We start from the raw sequence: 17008 nt of genomic DNA on the forward strand, positions 1-17008 counted from the left end.
AAGAAAAGATATGGGGGAAGTGGACCTGTTTAGAAATGGTTCTTTGGAGCAGCTCCCATCTGTGTTAGGAAATCAGCAGCTCAGTTCACAGGTTAGCAGTGGCAGCTCAATCCACTTACATACACTTCATGGATATACCAGCAGTTCACTTTGGTAGTGTTGGGATAGCAAACATGTATTGGTAGAAGTGGCACTACTTAGCAGAGACAGCAAGGCTTCAGCCAAATTGGCATGGATCAGCAGGAGGGATCAGGAGGGACCAGGAGGAATAACAGGAAAAGTTCTCAGCTGTGCCTCTCTCAGCGAAGTGAAGATCAGGGAGACCACAAGTGTTGCACTGCTAGCTCTATAAGCAGGACAAGCTCAGCCTCTGTCACTGTCCATCGAGTCCTATTTATCCCCTCCAAACATCACGTGTCCTCCATAGATCTTGCCTCAGCATGGTCTTGCCTGAGCCTGTGCATCTGTCTCAGCTGACATCATTCTGCCAATCTGCTGAGTCCATGATAACGGCAAAAAGTCGTGGCCCATCACCAGAAGTTTTTTTGGTGAGTTTTTCTCTATGGTGTCCCAACAAAATGAGCTCAACTATGCAATGTAAGGGAGACTGATACAGGCATATAGTTAGTGAAGAATCCTTTAGCACACGTCCTTTAACATGCTTCTTTTAGCAGAACATTCTTTCACCCGAGTCTGCTACAGAGAAACCTTCCTTTACGTGTTTGCCTCAGCAAAAGACCATCCAACACAATTGACTTTCCAGAAAGCCCCTACATTTCCACTTAAAGGAGGAATAAGAGGAGGAGGAGGAGAAGGAGGAGGAAAAGGATTGACTAAGCCCACATGACTAGTAAGTTAATGATAATGGATTCAGGTTCAGCCTGATGCCTGAAGAACAATTCTACTTCTCCTTCTAGTGAATGAACTTAGAAATGAAATTATAGGTCTTCATTCACAAGGGCCTCAGACTCTTTTAAATTCAAATCTCTAGTTCAGAAACGAAATCTTTGAATTGATAAGGAAACATTTTCATTAGAAACCCTCAGAAGAACAAGAGCTTGAAAGACTTGCCTGAGCCTTGAGCCTGGAGTGATTGTGATGGTGCAGCAAGAGTCTGCTTGTCCCGGAGGTGCTTGATACATGATCTCAGGAAGTTTGTGTTGTTTTGATAAATGCTCAGTAGGCATCTATGGCATCAGGGTCTGTTGCTGTCTCTCAGTGCAGAGGCTTTGGGGAGAGTGGTCTCCGCATAGAGCAGGCAGACTTCAAAAGCTTAGATCTCATCTAGCTTTGTCAGGAGCTTAGTAGTTAGTTACCTACTAACTAACTAACTAACTAACAGGTAGTAGCCTGGTGTACTACTAGTAGGCAGGTTCTGAGGATATCTCGCTCTTATTCTAAAATGGAAACCACCACCACCATTCCAAGGAACCAAGGAAGACTTTATTATTGTCAGTAAATAAAATGTTAAGTGTTACATTGGACCATGTCTTCTTTATTTGGAAAAATTCAGAGTAGGGAAATGCTATGGGATGCTCCTGTGAGGACTGCCCCTTTTCTTGGGCATGTCGTTTGAATTCAAAGATGCAAAGGCATATTTCTAGCCTTCTAAATTTGGCTTTGATGGAGGTATAAGCCCTCAGAGGACTATGCAGCTCTGACCTGTTACTGCCAGGTAACAAACACTTGAAGTACACTTATGGTTTTGTCTAAAGAGTTTCCTGGAAAGTTTCTATTGTAGAGAGGTACTTTAGTCAGGGAGGTGGGTGTCCATTCTGAGCTTCTCCTGAAAGAGAGAAAGGACTCCAGTTCTGTCTTCAGCTGATAGGCAATTCCAGCTCTTAAAGAGGGATGAAACATATGACTCAATGTCAGGAGTGAAATATAACCATTTTTCCTGGAGAGCACCAGGAACCGACCCACTAACATCTAGTTTAGAAGTGTCTTATGAGTAAGCTTCATGGTGCTGAGATACCCAACTACATGTCCTGCTAAGGAGTCAACCTTGCATTTTGTGACCTTTGACAAGCCATTCAACTAGCCTGGTCCTCACTGTCTTTAGACTCCACACGTTTCATCAATTCCCCTACCCATCAGAAGCTGCTTTGATCTCTGGTCTAGACTTACAGACAGTGCTTTTTAGAATCATTGATCTAGTAACCCAAAAACCTGACTGTACTTTAATTCCCAAGCTACTGAAAGTATAAAGGAAGAACAGCTTACTCACTGTGAGGAATGTTCCAGAGACACTTAATTACAGCATCTAGAGATGTGTCACTCAGCCATAGCTGGTTCAAGTTGTGATCAGCTGTTTTATTAAGTCATTTGTCATCTTCCTAATTTCCCAGTCTGTAATTAACTCAGTCCACACCACCAGTTGTGAGAGGGAAGTCTTCTGAATGTAAACCCTAAGGTAAACCTGTGCTTTCCTAAGCTTGATTCTTGAATTTTCTTTCACTTAAAGATGTCTGCTTATGATATTCTGTTGTCAGATTATTTCCATTAATTTAAGAATCACAGAATTTGCCGGGCGTGGTGGCGCACGCCTTTAATCCCAGCACTTGGGAGGCAGAGGCAGGCGGATTTCTGAGTTCGAGGCCAGCCTGGGCTACAAAGTGAGCTCCAGGACAGCCAGGACTATACAGAGAAACCCTGTCTCGAAAAACCAAAAAAAAAAAAAAAAAAAAAAAAAAAAAAAGAATCACAGAATTTTGGAGCTGAGGATAAATTTAGAGATTACCTAGTAACATCTCCGTTTTGACTTAAAATTGAAAACAGGGAACCCAGGCAAAGTCTACTACAGCAACTTGGTAACATTACCAAGTTCTTATATAAAAGTGTGGAATCCTTGACTTAAATATGTCTATGACCTCCAACCACACTGAGGTCAGAAGGCTCAGGGTTAATCAGAAGGCAGATCTCACTAGAGATTTGGGCACAGTCACCTGGATTCAGAAACGCCCTGCCTGGGCATTTCTGTAAGATGGGCAGCTAACTAAAACAACCACTGGGAAGGGAAAACAGTGGCAGGGCAGGGCAGGGGCACCAAGTCTCTTTTACAGTTTGATAGAAGATAGATTCTACATCTGAGCTAAAGTAGCCGAGTTTTATCTGAGTTAAACAATGTCTGAATGTCTTCAAATGCTAACATTCTAGATTCTATATCACATATTTTGCCCATATCACTCCCTTGATGCTTTTTCTTAAGGAAGATGTGGACAGCATTATTAAAGTTTGCTTCACTGAAAACGGCAATGGCAGAATGTCATTCTCCCATCGCTCCACCACCCAGCTCAAGTTTGTTGAGTACCAGGCACAAAGATCAGCTGTTCTGGGAAGACTGGATGAAGAGGGAGCTGGGACGAATGTGAGCCTAGTTCTCATCCCATTGCTGACATGATGGAGGCTTGGAGCAGAGGTCAGCAAGATGTGGAGACTACGAAAGCCACACAGTGCCAAGGAAGGGGGATACCTACAGACATGTGGCCCTGCACAAGAAGGTGCATTATGGTGATTTTATTTTCTTTGAAAACAAAATAAAACAAATCCTCTTTGCCACCCTTCCCTCCTCAGCATAGTGTTTTATTAAGAAAATAATAAAGCGGAGATTTCTTTACTGGATCTTAGTCTGGAAGGTCTGTTTGTTTTTAATGAATTGCTTTTAATTTTGTCATAATATTAAGTGTACAGAGGACATACAGCACAGAGGATTTTCATATGTTAGTCACCGTGACAGACAGCTGTTAACAGTTTGCATCAGCCTCCTGTCCTCTTATTTCTCCTAAACATATATTTATGTATTTTTTAGAATGACTTGGAAGTGCATCATCCTTTTTACTCCTAAATGTTTTAAGTGTATGTATGGTTCCTATGAACAAAAACACTCACTTATGAAAATATGTACAGTGACCCAAATCAAGAATTCTACATTGATAAATAGTTATTATCCAATCTCTATCACATCGGAGCTTGGCATCTGCCCCAGTAACATCTTATACAGGATTTTTTTTTTTTTTTATGGTAAAAATCCAGTCCTGAGTCTGGGTTCTATGAGTCTTCAGTTTTGTCTCATCTAGGTGAGTCTCGAGTTTTTCACCTTTCATGCCTGATGATTTTAAGAGTATAGACTACTTATTTGTAGAAGTTCTCCCTAATTTGGCCATCCCATTACTGCCTCATTACTGTAAGGTTTATGTTGTGTTGAGAGGAGCGCTGATAAGGCTGCCATGTCCTCTGGGTGTCGTATCTGGAGATGTGTGATGTTGCTGATATTGCAGATAAATGTAATTGTCAGTGCTGTTCACCGAAGTAAGACTATGCATCTTAGATGATGGGTACTTTGGTTGCCTTCTGCTCAAAGTTGAATCAGCTTTTAAAAACTCCATAGGATCATGTTCAGTCCACATTAAAATCTAGGGTTACTCTAGAGGAGAGGGTTGTGTGCATAAAGGCTTAGAAAGCTGGGTTATATCACAATAAACACAGACCGTGGAAATTAAACTACAAGTCAATGCTGACATAAACAGGAATATCTTGCTTCAGCTGCAGCACGGGCATGTTTTCTAGGACGATATCTGAATGCAAGTGTCTTCCCCATCTGTCAGGTAAAATCTTAGTCAAATGTAAGTCATAGCATTTGAAGATATCACGTTTCTGACCTCCTTGCAGGAACTCACTTTGTCTCCAACTAAAAATGAAAAGATTCAGGAAGATCCGAAATGGTCTTTGTCTGTGATGGCTCACTGCTGTGCCCTCCTGTTTATAGTTGGGGAGGGAATGGATCCTTCAAACCGTGTTGAAGTTTCCTAAAGACTTTGGTAGGCTACTAAGCATCTGAAACAGTCTCGATGGGCTCATGAGCTGACCAATGGTGACCTTTCTGCAAAGGTCACTGGATTTCCAGGGCACCTTTGCTTATGAAACGATTCTGTTAACATGTGGTTTGTCTAGAAGCCTGCGAGGGTATCTTGTTTCAATAACATTTTTAGCTGTAGCCAAGTTTCTGTGGTTTACAAAGGATAACCAAATGCTGGCAGCTGAGTAGCTCTTTCCTATATGTGCAATATACTTTTTGTTGTTGTTGTTGTTGTTTGTTTGTTAAAAAAGAGTCAGATTTACTGTCATCCTACCATCTCAAGAACAGCAAGGAGGAATGAGGGGAAGAAATAGCTTCAAGATCAGCAACTTGTGGGGCCGGGATGTGCAATAGAGAGAGCGTGGCGCCAGTGATTACTGTTTTCTCAGCTGCGAACCAAGATGCCTTAGGAAGCTAGTTTAACCTGATAAAGCTGCATCACAGCCCAAGGGTGAAAACGTGGTAGCTCCATGCTGCCATCTGGTGGTGTACTGCCACACTGCCACTTCGAGTGAGTCCCAAATTTCTGCGGAGCAGCCCCCAGTGGGCCTAGGAGGGCCAACATGAAACACCACGAAGCTTGATGAATAAATAGGCAGCTCATCCGTGAAAATAGATACATACAAGCAACGCTAAATGGGCTCAGCAGGCTGTATCTATGTATTTCTCTCTCTATATATATATGTGACAATAACTAAGAAGAGGCTATGGATTTGAGAGGTGTGGGCAGGGAGAAACAAGACATGAGGGGTTGGATGGAGGGATTAGGGATGATGTAAACATAGTATACATATATGAAATTAGGAAAATAAAACAATATGAAGGTTAGTACCTGAGAGATGGCTCAGTGGGTAACGTTGCCTGTTTTACGTGTAAGAGCCTGAGTTTCAAACCTGGGAGGCACATGGCCGAAGGAAAGTTGATTAAAAATCACTTAGGCTTAAGTAGTCTCCAGCCTCGGAATGTGCACTGTGCTGTATGCACACTCACAAAAGCATCTTGGAAATGATCTAGGCTGTTTGACCAGTGCCTGCCATAGGACCTTGCCTCTTTCTTTTGGTATTCTTTCGTCTTCTGTGAAGCATTGGCTTCTGTCCTTTTTGGATGGTTCTTTGTGTCTAGTCCAACAACAGAATTCTGACCAAGAACAACTCTATTTGAGGCCTTACAAGCAGCCAGGATATTAAGCATGAGAAAAGCAACAGGTGAAAAGCTAAAGGTGGCTCCATTGTATTTGACTAGGAAAGTCTGTGATGGCGTAGCCTATGCTGGATCCTGAGCCCATCTGGCTGGAGCCAGAACCACTCTGCTCTAAATCACCAACTTGCCTTCACACCTGGGTGGGATTAGTGTGTATTTTTTTTTTTTTTTTGCTTTACCTGTAATTGCAGAATAGACTTTTTACTATGAAATTATGGCACATATTAGTAAAGAGTTTATAAAAATGTTTTGTGGATACAGGAAGGCCTTAGCCAGTGCCTCTTAAAGATCTGCATATGTTGGGCTGGAGAGATGATACAGTGTTAGGTAAAGAGCATTTGTTGCTCTTGCAGAGGACTTAAGTTTGTTTCTAGCACCAACATGGTGGCTTACAGTGGTCTGTAACTCTAGTTCTAGGGGATCTGATATTCATTTTTGGCCTCCACAGGCACACACGTGGTGTACATACATATACATACATACATACATACATACATTCAGAGATACATACACACATGCAGATAAAATCATGCATACACATAAAATTTTAAAAATCTACCTACAGCTAAAGGAATCATGTTTCTCAAAATTTTTATTTGACTCTGTGTCTGTGTGTGTGTGTGCGTGTGTTTTTGTGTGAAACAAGTGCACACACTCTCACTGTCACACACATGTGTCTCTCACTGGAACCTGGAGCTTTCTCATAGGTTAGTTTAGCTCACCACAAGCCCAGGGGTCCTGTGCATCTCCCCAGTGGTGAGACTGAAACATTTGTTACTGTATCTGAACTTAGGTTCTCATGCTTGCATGACACACACTTTACAGACAGAGCCACATCCTTAGGCTGGAAACTATCCGTATAAGGTTGTTGATGAATCTAGAGCAAAATGGAGTGAATTAAAGGTTTTTACAGTCACAGGAGATAATGCTTTTGAATTGGATATTCTACCCTAATACTAATTATTATTATGCTGTAATGTGTGACAGATTCTGAAGTGAGACTCACATATGACTAATTCAACGTATTCAGTAATGGGGTAATAATCAATCCATGGTGAGCTGAATATTTTTTGCTTAATTTGGAGAATTTAGATGTTTGTCTTAATTTTTTTTTGACTTAATTTTTTTAAAAGATTAGTCAATAACCACTATTTTTATTGCTCCTGAGTGTGCACTGTTTTCTTTTTGGAGAAAGTTATCTTAGAAAGAGTTATTTATTTTATGTGTATGAGTGTTTTGCCTGCAAGTATGTCTGTGTGCCATCTGAATGCCTGGTGTCCACAGAAGTCAGAAGAGGGTGGCAGATCCACTGGAACTGGAGTTATGGATGGTTGTGAGCTGCTGTGTGACTTCCAGAAACTTAACCAGGCTCCTCTGCAAGAATTTCCCGCCCCCCGCCCCGTTCTCTCTCTCTTTCTTCTATCTTCCTTCTTTTCTTTCTTTCTTTCTTTCTGTCTTTCTTTCTCTCTTTCTTTCTTTCTTTCTTTCTTTCTTTCTTTCTTTCTTTCTTTCTTTCTTTCTTTCTTTCTTTTCTTTTTTTTTTTTGAGACATGGACTTTCTATGTTTCTCTGGTTGGTCTGGAACTTGCTATGTAGACCAGGCTGCCCTCAAAATCACAAATAACTGCCTGACTCTGCCTCCTGAGTGCTGGGATTAAAGTCATTTACCACCATACCCAGTAGTGCATAGCGGTCAGTTATCCATCCATATTACCTTCCACGTACAGATCCTCTGATTCTTGCTTCCTGTATTTAATGTCTTTTGATGGTGTGGGATGGAGCCAGTACATTAGGAATGCCAAGCACACGTTCTGCCACTAAGCTACATGTCCAGCCCTACAAGCTCTGCTTTTGTGAAGCCCTGGCTGTGAGGCCGTGGGCATTGTGCTTCCCAGGATTCCTCCACCGACTGCTTTATAAAAATTATTTAAAATTAAAAGTGAATTTCATAGTACATACAATGTATCTTGATCCTATCATCCCACAGCTCCTCCTACACCCACCTCATCCATTCCCAACGTGAAATACTTTAAACACTGAGTCCAATTTGTGCTGCTTATAGATGCTCAAGTATAGGGCCACCTACTGGAGCATGATTAACCTATATGGTTTGTGTCATAAATAGACAAAATATTTGTACCTAAAATCTAGGTGTCAAACTTGTGGAAAGTGATCGGCATTCCTAAGTACTTCCTTGTGCAGCACTACCTGTAAGCCCAGGACTGGTGTTGTAGGAACCTTTTTTCCCCATTACCTTTCTTATTGGTGAGGATTCCAGAATAATTCCAAACTGTTTATAACCTATAGGTCAATAGGTTTAGCTGTGTCTGGAGGTGCATGGGACCCCGACCCCCAACCCCAAGTGTTAACTACCCCGAGATGCTGTTGACACTGTGAGAAGCAATTTCCTTTAAAAGGCCTGGTGCACTACAAACTCCCTTCAGGTAATTGTGTTAGAGTTAGGAGGGTGAACCACCAGGGGAAATGAATATAGTAAAGGCGCTAATGTGTGGATTGTTCCTGCAGGCAATCTCCACATCCAGCTCACAAAGACAGGAGGTTGTCGTGGATGCTCCAGCCTACACACTCCACATCTTTGTGACCAGCTGATTATAATCTACTAGCCTGCGTCGGGGTGGGACCAAGATTGAAGGCACAGGTGAGGAGCAATTGCTTGGCCACTCCCAGAGCTGTTCTCTGCCGAGAGCTGAGCTGGTTTCCTGCACCATAAGCTTACACTGAGATACAAGGTCTTGCCGCAGGTCCAAAGCTCTGTGGTCAGCTGACCACGTACTGACACCTTCAAAGAGAGCCAACATGGCGCCTCTCACTGCAAGTTGACTCATCTCAGGTATTCAATACAGTAACAGAAGTTTAACACACCTTTCAGTTCCCTAACAAGGAAAACTAGTTTGAGTGACAAGCAACAATTCACAGGACAATGTTGGTGAAGTACTCCCTCCAAGGTTTGTCTCTTTGTCTTTCTTGCTTAGACAACTCCTGGGAACCTATGGCTAAGGTTCCTGTGGGAGTGACTAAAGAAACACCTGTTTTGTTTAAGACTACAAAAATAAGAATTTCTTCTAGGAGCTGGAGAGATGGCTCTGCAGGCGACAGTATTTCTCTTGCTTAGCTCCCAAATTCAGTTCCCAGTACCTACGTGGTAACTTATGACCTTCTGGCTTCCTCAGGCAGTGCACCCATGTGGAGTGCACACTTAAATGCAGCCAAAGCACTGATCCACATAAAAATAATAGAGACCAATTGAAACATAATTCTTTCTATTTGCTACTGGATACATTCTTAACCGATAAAGGGTCAATGAAATGTGATCGTGGATGCTATCCAGATCAGCTCACTTTAGGGAGTGGGATGCAGAAGTGCAGATGGTGATGTAATAATGATCAGAGAGGATTGAAGGGTACCATTCCAGCAAGGAGTTCTGTGCCCAAACAGATAGGAGGCTTGTGTTCCAAGTCAAATATTTGTATGTGAGATGTTGAAGCAGATTTACCCTTGGGGGTTATTTGCTATGCTTCCTTTACAGTCATCAATGGGTATAGCCTGAGGAATGGCTACAAAGTTCCTTCCTCCCTTCCCCACCCTCTTCACTGCCTCCCTCCTCCTCTTTCTCTGCCTCCCTCCCTTCTGCCATCCATCTATAAGTGTTAAGTATGGGTTTGACAAAGTTTTTCTATAAAAGGTCAGGTAGTAAGCATGTACGTCTGGCAGGCTATCTGGTCTCTGTCCCAATGAGTATGAACCACTACTGCTGCCTGAACGTAGCAAGCAAGCAGGGCTATGAGCCAGCCACACTGTATTTATGGAAGCAGGGAAGTGGGCTAGATTTGGCCTGAGATCTATAGTTAGCCAGTACTTTGCTCTAGATTGTGAAATGGAAAAAATTCAGATTTTCTTTTAAGTTAGGTATCTCTGTTCCCCAAATCATGTAGACACTGTTGATTTGTTTAGAAAAACTCATTCCTCTCTGTAGACTTTTTTCTTAGGATTTTCCCCATAGATGTTAGATGATATCATGTGGATTCTGGGCCAGTTGCCTTTCTGGTGCATGATACCCTCATAGCAGGATCTCTGATTGTGTGTTCTGCCAAACTCTAGATCCATAAGATATCTCCTCTGGGGCGTGTGTGTGTGTGTGTGTGTGTGTGTGTGTGTGTGTTGTGTAAGTTAATTTTGAAAGCTCTGGATTTTAAAAGCTAAGCTAACATTTCTTCATGTAGCATGTAGTAGAATATTTATCCAGAAGCCCTTCAAACTAGAATTTTGTGGGTCAACATTTATTTCCTTCCCAGATCTCATCCCTTACCACATCTTAGTTGGTTTACTTCCTAACATTAAAAAAAAATGTTCCCACTTCTCTGTTTCTATCCTCTCAAATAGCCCTGTGGTAGGTTTTGGCTTTCCCCCAAATTCTCTCACTCTTATCCCCACATGTCACATACAAGATTCCAGTGTGAATGATGCAGGTCGAACCACAACTCCCTCCTCACAGTCTTCCCGTGAGTCTTCCCAGCCAGCGTTTCTAACTGGCATTCACCAGGGTATTAAATATATCATAAGAAAATCCAAGATGTAGCCTTGGATAAAGCAATTTAAAGAGAATTTTCTTGGCTCTGGGCTTTTCACATACAAAAGCAGAGTGGTGCCTAAGAGAAGATGAGAGGTAGCATCTCGCAAAGCCACCGGAACCAGCAGCATTCTTTCCCATGGGCACTGTGATGAATTAGCATTGCTGTGCACACTCCTCGAAAATCTGCCTTAGGGAGACTACAGCGCCCATTTGGTGAGGACTCCTTCAACCCCACGTGCTCACCCTGACACTGGGACTCTTCCCTTGGGGCTGGCTACCCAAGGGTATTTTTCCTTGTCTAGAGATTTTCTGCTTTCTTCCCTTTACAAGTCAGCCTGTGCAAGTGAAGATAAAGGGGAGTTTTGAATGAAAGAGACCAGCCTTGGAATTTCAAGAATTTATTAGATGTTTGAGTTTGGGTGAACTTGAGTTGCTTTGAGTCTTCCTATCATTAAAGCAGATTCACAATATGATCTCATTGCATACAGAATCTATAACAAACAAAAGAAAAGCAAAACAAGAATTGGCTGAGAGCATGACTTGAGTCTGGGAAAACAAAAGATTTCACAAAGTCTCAGCTAGAAGAAATACATTTGAGTATTTATTGTATGGCACTATGCTGAATAATAATGTACATTTCAAAACAACTAAGAGTAAATTCCAAAATAATACAAAATGCTAAGTGAGATGAACTTAATCATTCCATACTATATACATGTATCAGAACATTACACTGTACTTCATTAATACAATATGATTATGATATTTCAATTTAAAGCATAACAATAATGGGTCAGGCATAGTGGCATGCACCTTTAATCAGCAATTGAGAGGCAAAGGCAGCCTGGTCTATGTAGTGAGTTCTAGGCAAGCCACAAGTTTGTAGTGAGATGCTGTCTCAAAACAAAATTATGATAGTTAAAAAAGAAAAGTCACCGAACAAATCAACTTCAAATGATCATTTGACTGATGATACACCATGTCAATGTCTGCTCTTTTTCCTTATGTTTGGACTTGTAGGGCATCATCTTGACAAGAATTTCAGAAAGCCAGTTCTCTGAATACATTCTTCTTAGTACAGTGGAGGGATCTTGAGAAAGTAGCTCCTCTAACTCTCAGGGCACTGGTCTTGCTGTGCCCATAGGGATGTGATGGCATCTTCTCTTGCTAGACTCATGAACACACCAGGTAGATTGGCGATTCTTTATGTTTTTCTAGCTTGCATTGTGCTTCTGTGAACATCCTCTTTTGAGAGACACCAGCCTTGCACTAGACCACCAGTGGTGGTAGCCATGTTCCCTAAACAAAGTCAACACTCTGCACTTTGCCTTGTGTCCTTCCTTTTACCCAAAATTACACCCAAACTAAGTAAATGTTTGTTTTTAATGAATAACAGTCTAATTTTAGAAGTTGTGTTATCTATGGAGTTTTATTTAAATCAATTTAAAGATATTTACAAAAAATGCTTCAAAATTTAAAGGAAATACGAATAAAACGTGCTGTATTTTCTAGTATATTGAAATTTCATAACTATTTTTTTAAAAGTAGGACAATACATAATTAAACATACTGTGGACATCTCAGGATCTGCAATCATTTACTCAGGACCATTTTAAAATTCGCTATTTGTTCAGCAGATGGCGCTCCTCTCCCACCTTTGAAGACTATTCACACTAAGGGGTGAAGAGTTGATTATTCATTGTGACTAAATCCTCTTTGGTTCTTAGTTAGTTACTTTATAGAACCACCACACGTGGCATGTAGAATATATTGTATGATTATATGATTAAACCTACATTTTCACCACAGGAAAGTTTAGTTTATTCCTGTGTTTTTACAATTTATTCTTTCATTCACACCTTGCCAATTGCTCCATCTGCTAAGCCACTCTTCCGGCTAGTCAGTAATCACTCATTCAGCATCTACAATACAATTGGGCTTTTGATAAACTCAAAGAATGCAAAGAGTTGTCGTCTTTGGCATAGCTTTTAAAAGTGAAAGACAACAGCCGGGCGTGGTGTCGCACGCCTTTAATCCCAGCACTTGGGAGGCAGAGGCAGGCGGATTTCTGAGTTCGAGGCCAGCCTGGGCTACAAAGTGAGTTCCAGGACAGCCAGGNAAAAAAAAAAAAAAAAAAAAAAAAAAAAAAAAAAAAAAAAAAAAAAGTGAAAGACAGAATCCATGTAGAAATAAATATAATTGTATTGTGACACAACTGTGCTTATTATATCACTAGAATACACATTGGGTGTGTGGGGAGACCCAAGAAAGTGGACAAAGCTATTTTGTAGAAGGAGTATGGGAATTCCTTGGTATTAATTCTATTCAGGATAAGTCTTGAGACATAAAGAGAGTCCAGTAACCGTCAGGCTGGAGGTACATCCCAAGGATGCTAGGAAATGCATGGAGAGCCGAGGGATGCACCTACACATGCCTCTCAGAGTAGCTGGACCAAAAACACTGCCTGTGGTCCTCCAACCTGCCTGACAGTAAATTCACCTCAGGACAATGGGAAAATGCCAGTCCCTGGATGTAATGGACAGCCTTTAAAATTTAATTATATAGGAAATATTCAGAGTTATTGCTCTTCCTCCTGCTCCTCCTCCTTCTCTTCCTCCTTCTTTTCACGATTTAAAGGAGCATTCAAGTTAGGCTACATAGTTGCTGTTGTTGAGTTATGGCAAACGAGGCCTCAAATGTCCTCAGGGAGCCTCGGATGCTTTGGGAATCTTGTCCAGTCGGTGTGCTCTGAGACCCTCTCACAGTCGATTCTGATATCAAAGATCTGAGGTCTATTTTAATTTTCACACCTTCCAGGTGAGTGGGCACGGATAAGAAAATAGAGGCTTAGAAGCTCCAGACAGCAGCTGGATCAGCCTTACGGACCACGGAAATGGATGGGGCTTTGTCAGTCATAGTAAAGATCGTTTTCATGTTTGTTTTTTGTCTTTCTAGGATAAGCTGATACTTAGATTCTAGTTTAGAGGAGATGTAAACCAGGCCTGTGGCCAGTATTGTAGAGGAGACAGGGAGTCAGGTTACAAGATGAAGACCTGTAACACTATGGGTAAGAGCCTGGGAGCCTGAGCTACAGGGATGACAGTGAAGACTCCAATGGGGGGTGGAAGACCTTGAAAATTTCAGAGGCATCTAGAATGTCAACGTGAAGGGGCTGGACATGTTGATAAGTGGTTAAAAGCATTTGTTCTTGCAAAGGTTCAGTTCCCATCATGGAATGGTGGCTTACAACGGGATGCACTTCCACACACACAGGCAGACACTCACATAAAATAAAAATAAGTAAAACAACATAGAATGAAAACATGTCAAGCTCTGATGAAGGAGAACTCCATGGACCCAACAATTAGAAAGAAATAAGCTGCCCCGTGATATATTAAGAGCTGGAAGAGGCTGAAGCCTGAAGTTTTTTCCTGTGGAAATTCTTCAGTTTCAACTAGTAATTCTCTCCCAAATGTGACTCCTATCCCACTCTTCATTTTCTGGTATTCAAAGCACATTTCCACCCCACAGGGAATAAATAAAGCACAGCCAATAGTTCTTCACTCACTTGGTTTGAACAATTTTCCTGCTGTAGTGCAAAAGCCATATATAGTCAGTAGAATGCATACTTTGAATTTGGTTTTCTTCTGGGGCAGTGCTATGCAGTATAATCCTTTCTAGGCAGTAGACACCACCACATGCAGCTCCTGGCCATCCATGTGGCCACTAGGAGTCATGACAGTCACAGGGACTGTGCAGCTGAGCTGTGGTGTTTGCTTAGTGAGGCACAGTCAATGCATTTCTCATCACAACACTTTCAACTGATCCTGTGTCCTGTTTATGTTGACACAAGCCCATTATAAGCTGAGGAGGATATGTGCTTCAGAAGTTTCTAGGTGAACATTCACACACATTCACTCTCAAACAGACATGTACAGAGACGTAGACACACACACACACACACACACACGCGCGCGCGCGTGCGCGCACACACACACAGACAGAGACAGAGAGACTGAGATAGACACATAGACACACATATGCAAGAGAAGGGCCTCAGCAATGACAAGAGGGAAGAATGCTCAGTTCACACTGTGGTCTAACTAGATCTTGTCTCCTCCTAAACTCATGTTAAGATTTAATCTCCATTATGAGATATTAAGAAATGAAACTAGGTGAGACATCATAGTGGTGATTAGAACCCTGCTCTTGAGGAGAGATTAACCCATTAATACAATCAATGGATTAATCAGTCACTGGGTTATATAAAGAATGAGTCTGCTATAGCAACAAAACAAAGCAGCAACAATTGATAGAACGTGTGTCTGCTCTGAGGCTAGCTTGGTTCAGTCTCTCATGCTCAGCTTCCTCCACAGTCAGTCTCATTACCTTTCCCATCTTTTCTGCTCTTTGGGACATTCTACTATCTTTATTTTACTAGATAGCAACATCTCAGTAACATCACCTTTCCTTCAGCTTGAGCCTATAGAAGACACTACTGAAACCTTTGTTGATGCTTCTTGCAAGGACATCTGTTACTGCCTGATTACGCTAAATTTCCATTGGACGTTCCCAAGGGGAATGGCCAGCCAAGGACTCTTATCCACTCTATTGAGCTCTCTTATTTGGTCTCATGAAAAATGTTAGCATTTCTTTTTTTTTGGTTACTGTGGCCAGCTTAGCTCTATGCTGAACTTAGAACTACCTTTTTGATCTCGTGCATGGGTGCTAAACATTGAGTGTACTATATAGGGGAAACTTCTATTAGTTTCTGATGTCTCCACTCTCGACCCCTTCTTTTTTTTTTTGGTTTTGATTTTCTTTAAAGTTTATTCAATACAACATAATCTCCAACTTCACTGAGGTGTCTGACCATGTCCATGACTGAAGCCGCCTCTAAACTGGAATTCAGTTGCTGTGCCAGCCCCAGCCTCAGCGTTCTTGTCAGCTCCAGGGGCAAATTACTCTTTCTGTAGGTGTCTCTCTCTGCCTCCCCTCTTGTGAATGAATCTTGCAGGCTGCTCACCCTCTGGACCTTTGGGCCGAGGCCTGCCAGTCTTAGGACGGCTGCAGGGCAGGGTGGCAGGTATGATCTCTGGAGGGTGGTGCAGGGAAGCTCGGAGTAGAAATGACTCCAAGCAAACAGCTCCTTCACGTAGCCTCAAGACTTGAGAGACTGCATGGCTTTCATTACACGAAGCTTGGGCACATTCTTGTCTGCCAGCTTGGGTGTTTGGGCATGTGGACATCTTTTCTGGCCACCATCACACTTTTCTTAAAAAGGAGTTCATAGATGGCAATCCGATTCTTCTTAGGTATCAACATCATGGCAGCTGCAGGGTCCGAGGTGGAGGCTGTAAAGGAAGTGGGATGCATGTTCTTAAGGCTGCGTGGCCTTGCCTCCCTGCAGGACCCGTGCTTGCTGCCTGGGCAAGCTTTGGCATTCAACCCCTTACTTTTGTCTCTTCATCCACCATCTTCAGAATTTGCTTCTAGAGACCCTTTCCTGGTTCTGGCCATGTGTTAGACTTGATTTTATGGTCATTTTGCTGTATAACATGTGTGTTCCTTTTGAGACTGATAAACTCCCTCCCAGGGCTGTGCTGAGAGGTTTGACCTTACTTCTTGGCTTGGAGAGGAAGTAATATTAAAATACATCACATATACTCATAATGGTCCTAAAATTTTGAGATTTTTGTCTAGTCTAGTATCAGGAGAAGCCACTTATTCAAACACAAGTGATCTTTTTCTCTCCTCAAAGGGGAATATGCCAGAAAAATCTGGGGATTCAAGTTTCTCAACTGTTATCTACTTTAGTATTTCAGGCTAAGTTTCAAAAGTCCATTGCTTCCATAGCAAGGGCTAAGACTTCATTGTAAGATACTTTCTTCTCTGAAGTTTTGAGACCGTTTCAGTTAAGTTCTGTGCCATACCGAGCTGTGCTCACCCCATACCCACAGATGACAAGAGGCTTTTAAAACACTGTCTTTCATGGTTTCTCTCACACAAAGATGAGTGAAATAAGTTAGTTGTTCTCTCCCTATAATTCCACTGAGCTATACAGTCCTTGTAATTACTGCTTTTTCTCCCATGTGTCATAAATGCCCATCACTTCCTACCATACCCTGGCACCCTCATTACAATTTTATATATTATATATATATGGTCTTAGTCAGGGTTTCTATTCTTGCACAAACATGATGACCAAGAAGCAAGTTGGGGAGGAAAGGGTTTATTCGGCTTACACTTCCATACTGCTGTTTATCACCAAGGAAGTCAGGACTGGAACTCAAGCAGGTCAGGAAGCAGGAGCTGATGCAGAGGCCATGGAGGGATGTTCTTTACTGGCTTGCTCTCCTGGT

At 42.0% G+C, this 17008-nt stretch overlaps 1 pseudogene; it reads right to left on the reverse strand.

Moving 5' to 3' along the window:
- Nucleotides 1-15502: 15502 nt before the first annotated feature.
- LOC110293758 lies at nt 15503-15971 on the reverse strand (annotated as a pseudogene).
- Between the last annotated feature and the right edge of the window lie 1037 nt (nt 15972-17008).

Source organism: Mus caroli, chromosome 4 (genome assembly GCF_900094665.2).
Source record: "Mus caroli chromosome 4, CAROLI_EIJ_v1.1, whole genome shotgun sequence".
NCBI classification, from domain to species: Eukaryota; Metazoa; Chordata; class Mammalia; order Rodentia; family Muridae; genus Mus; species Mus caroli.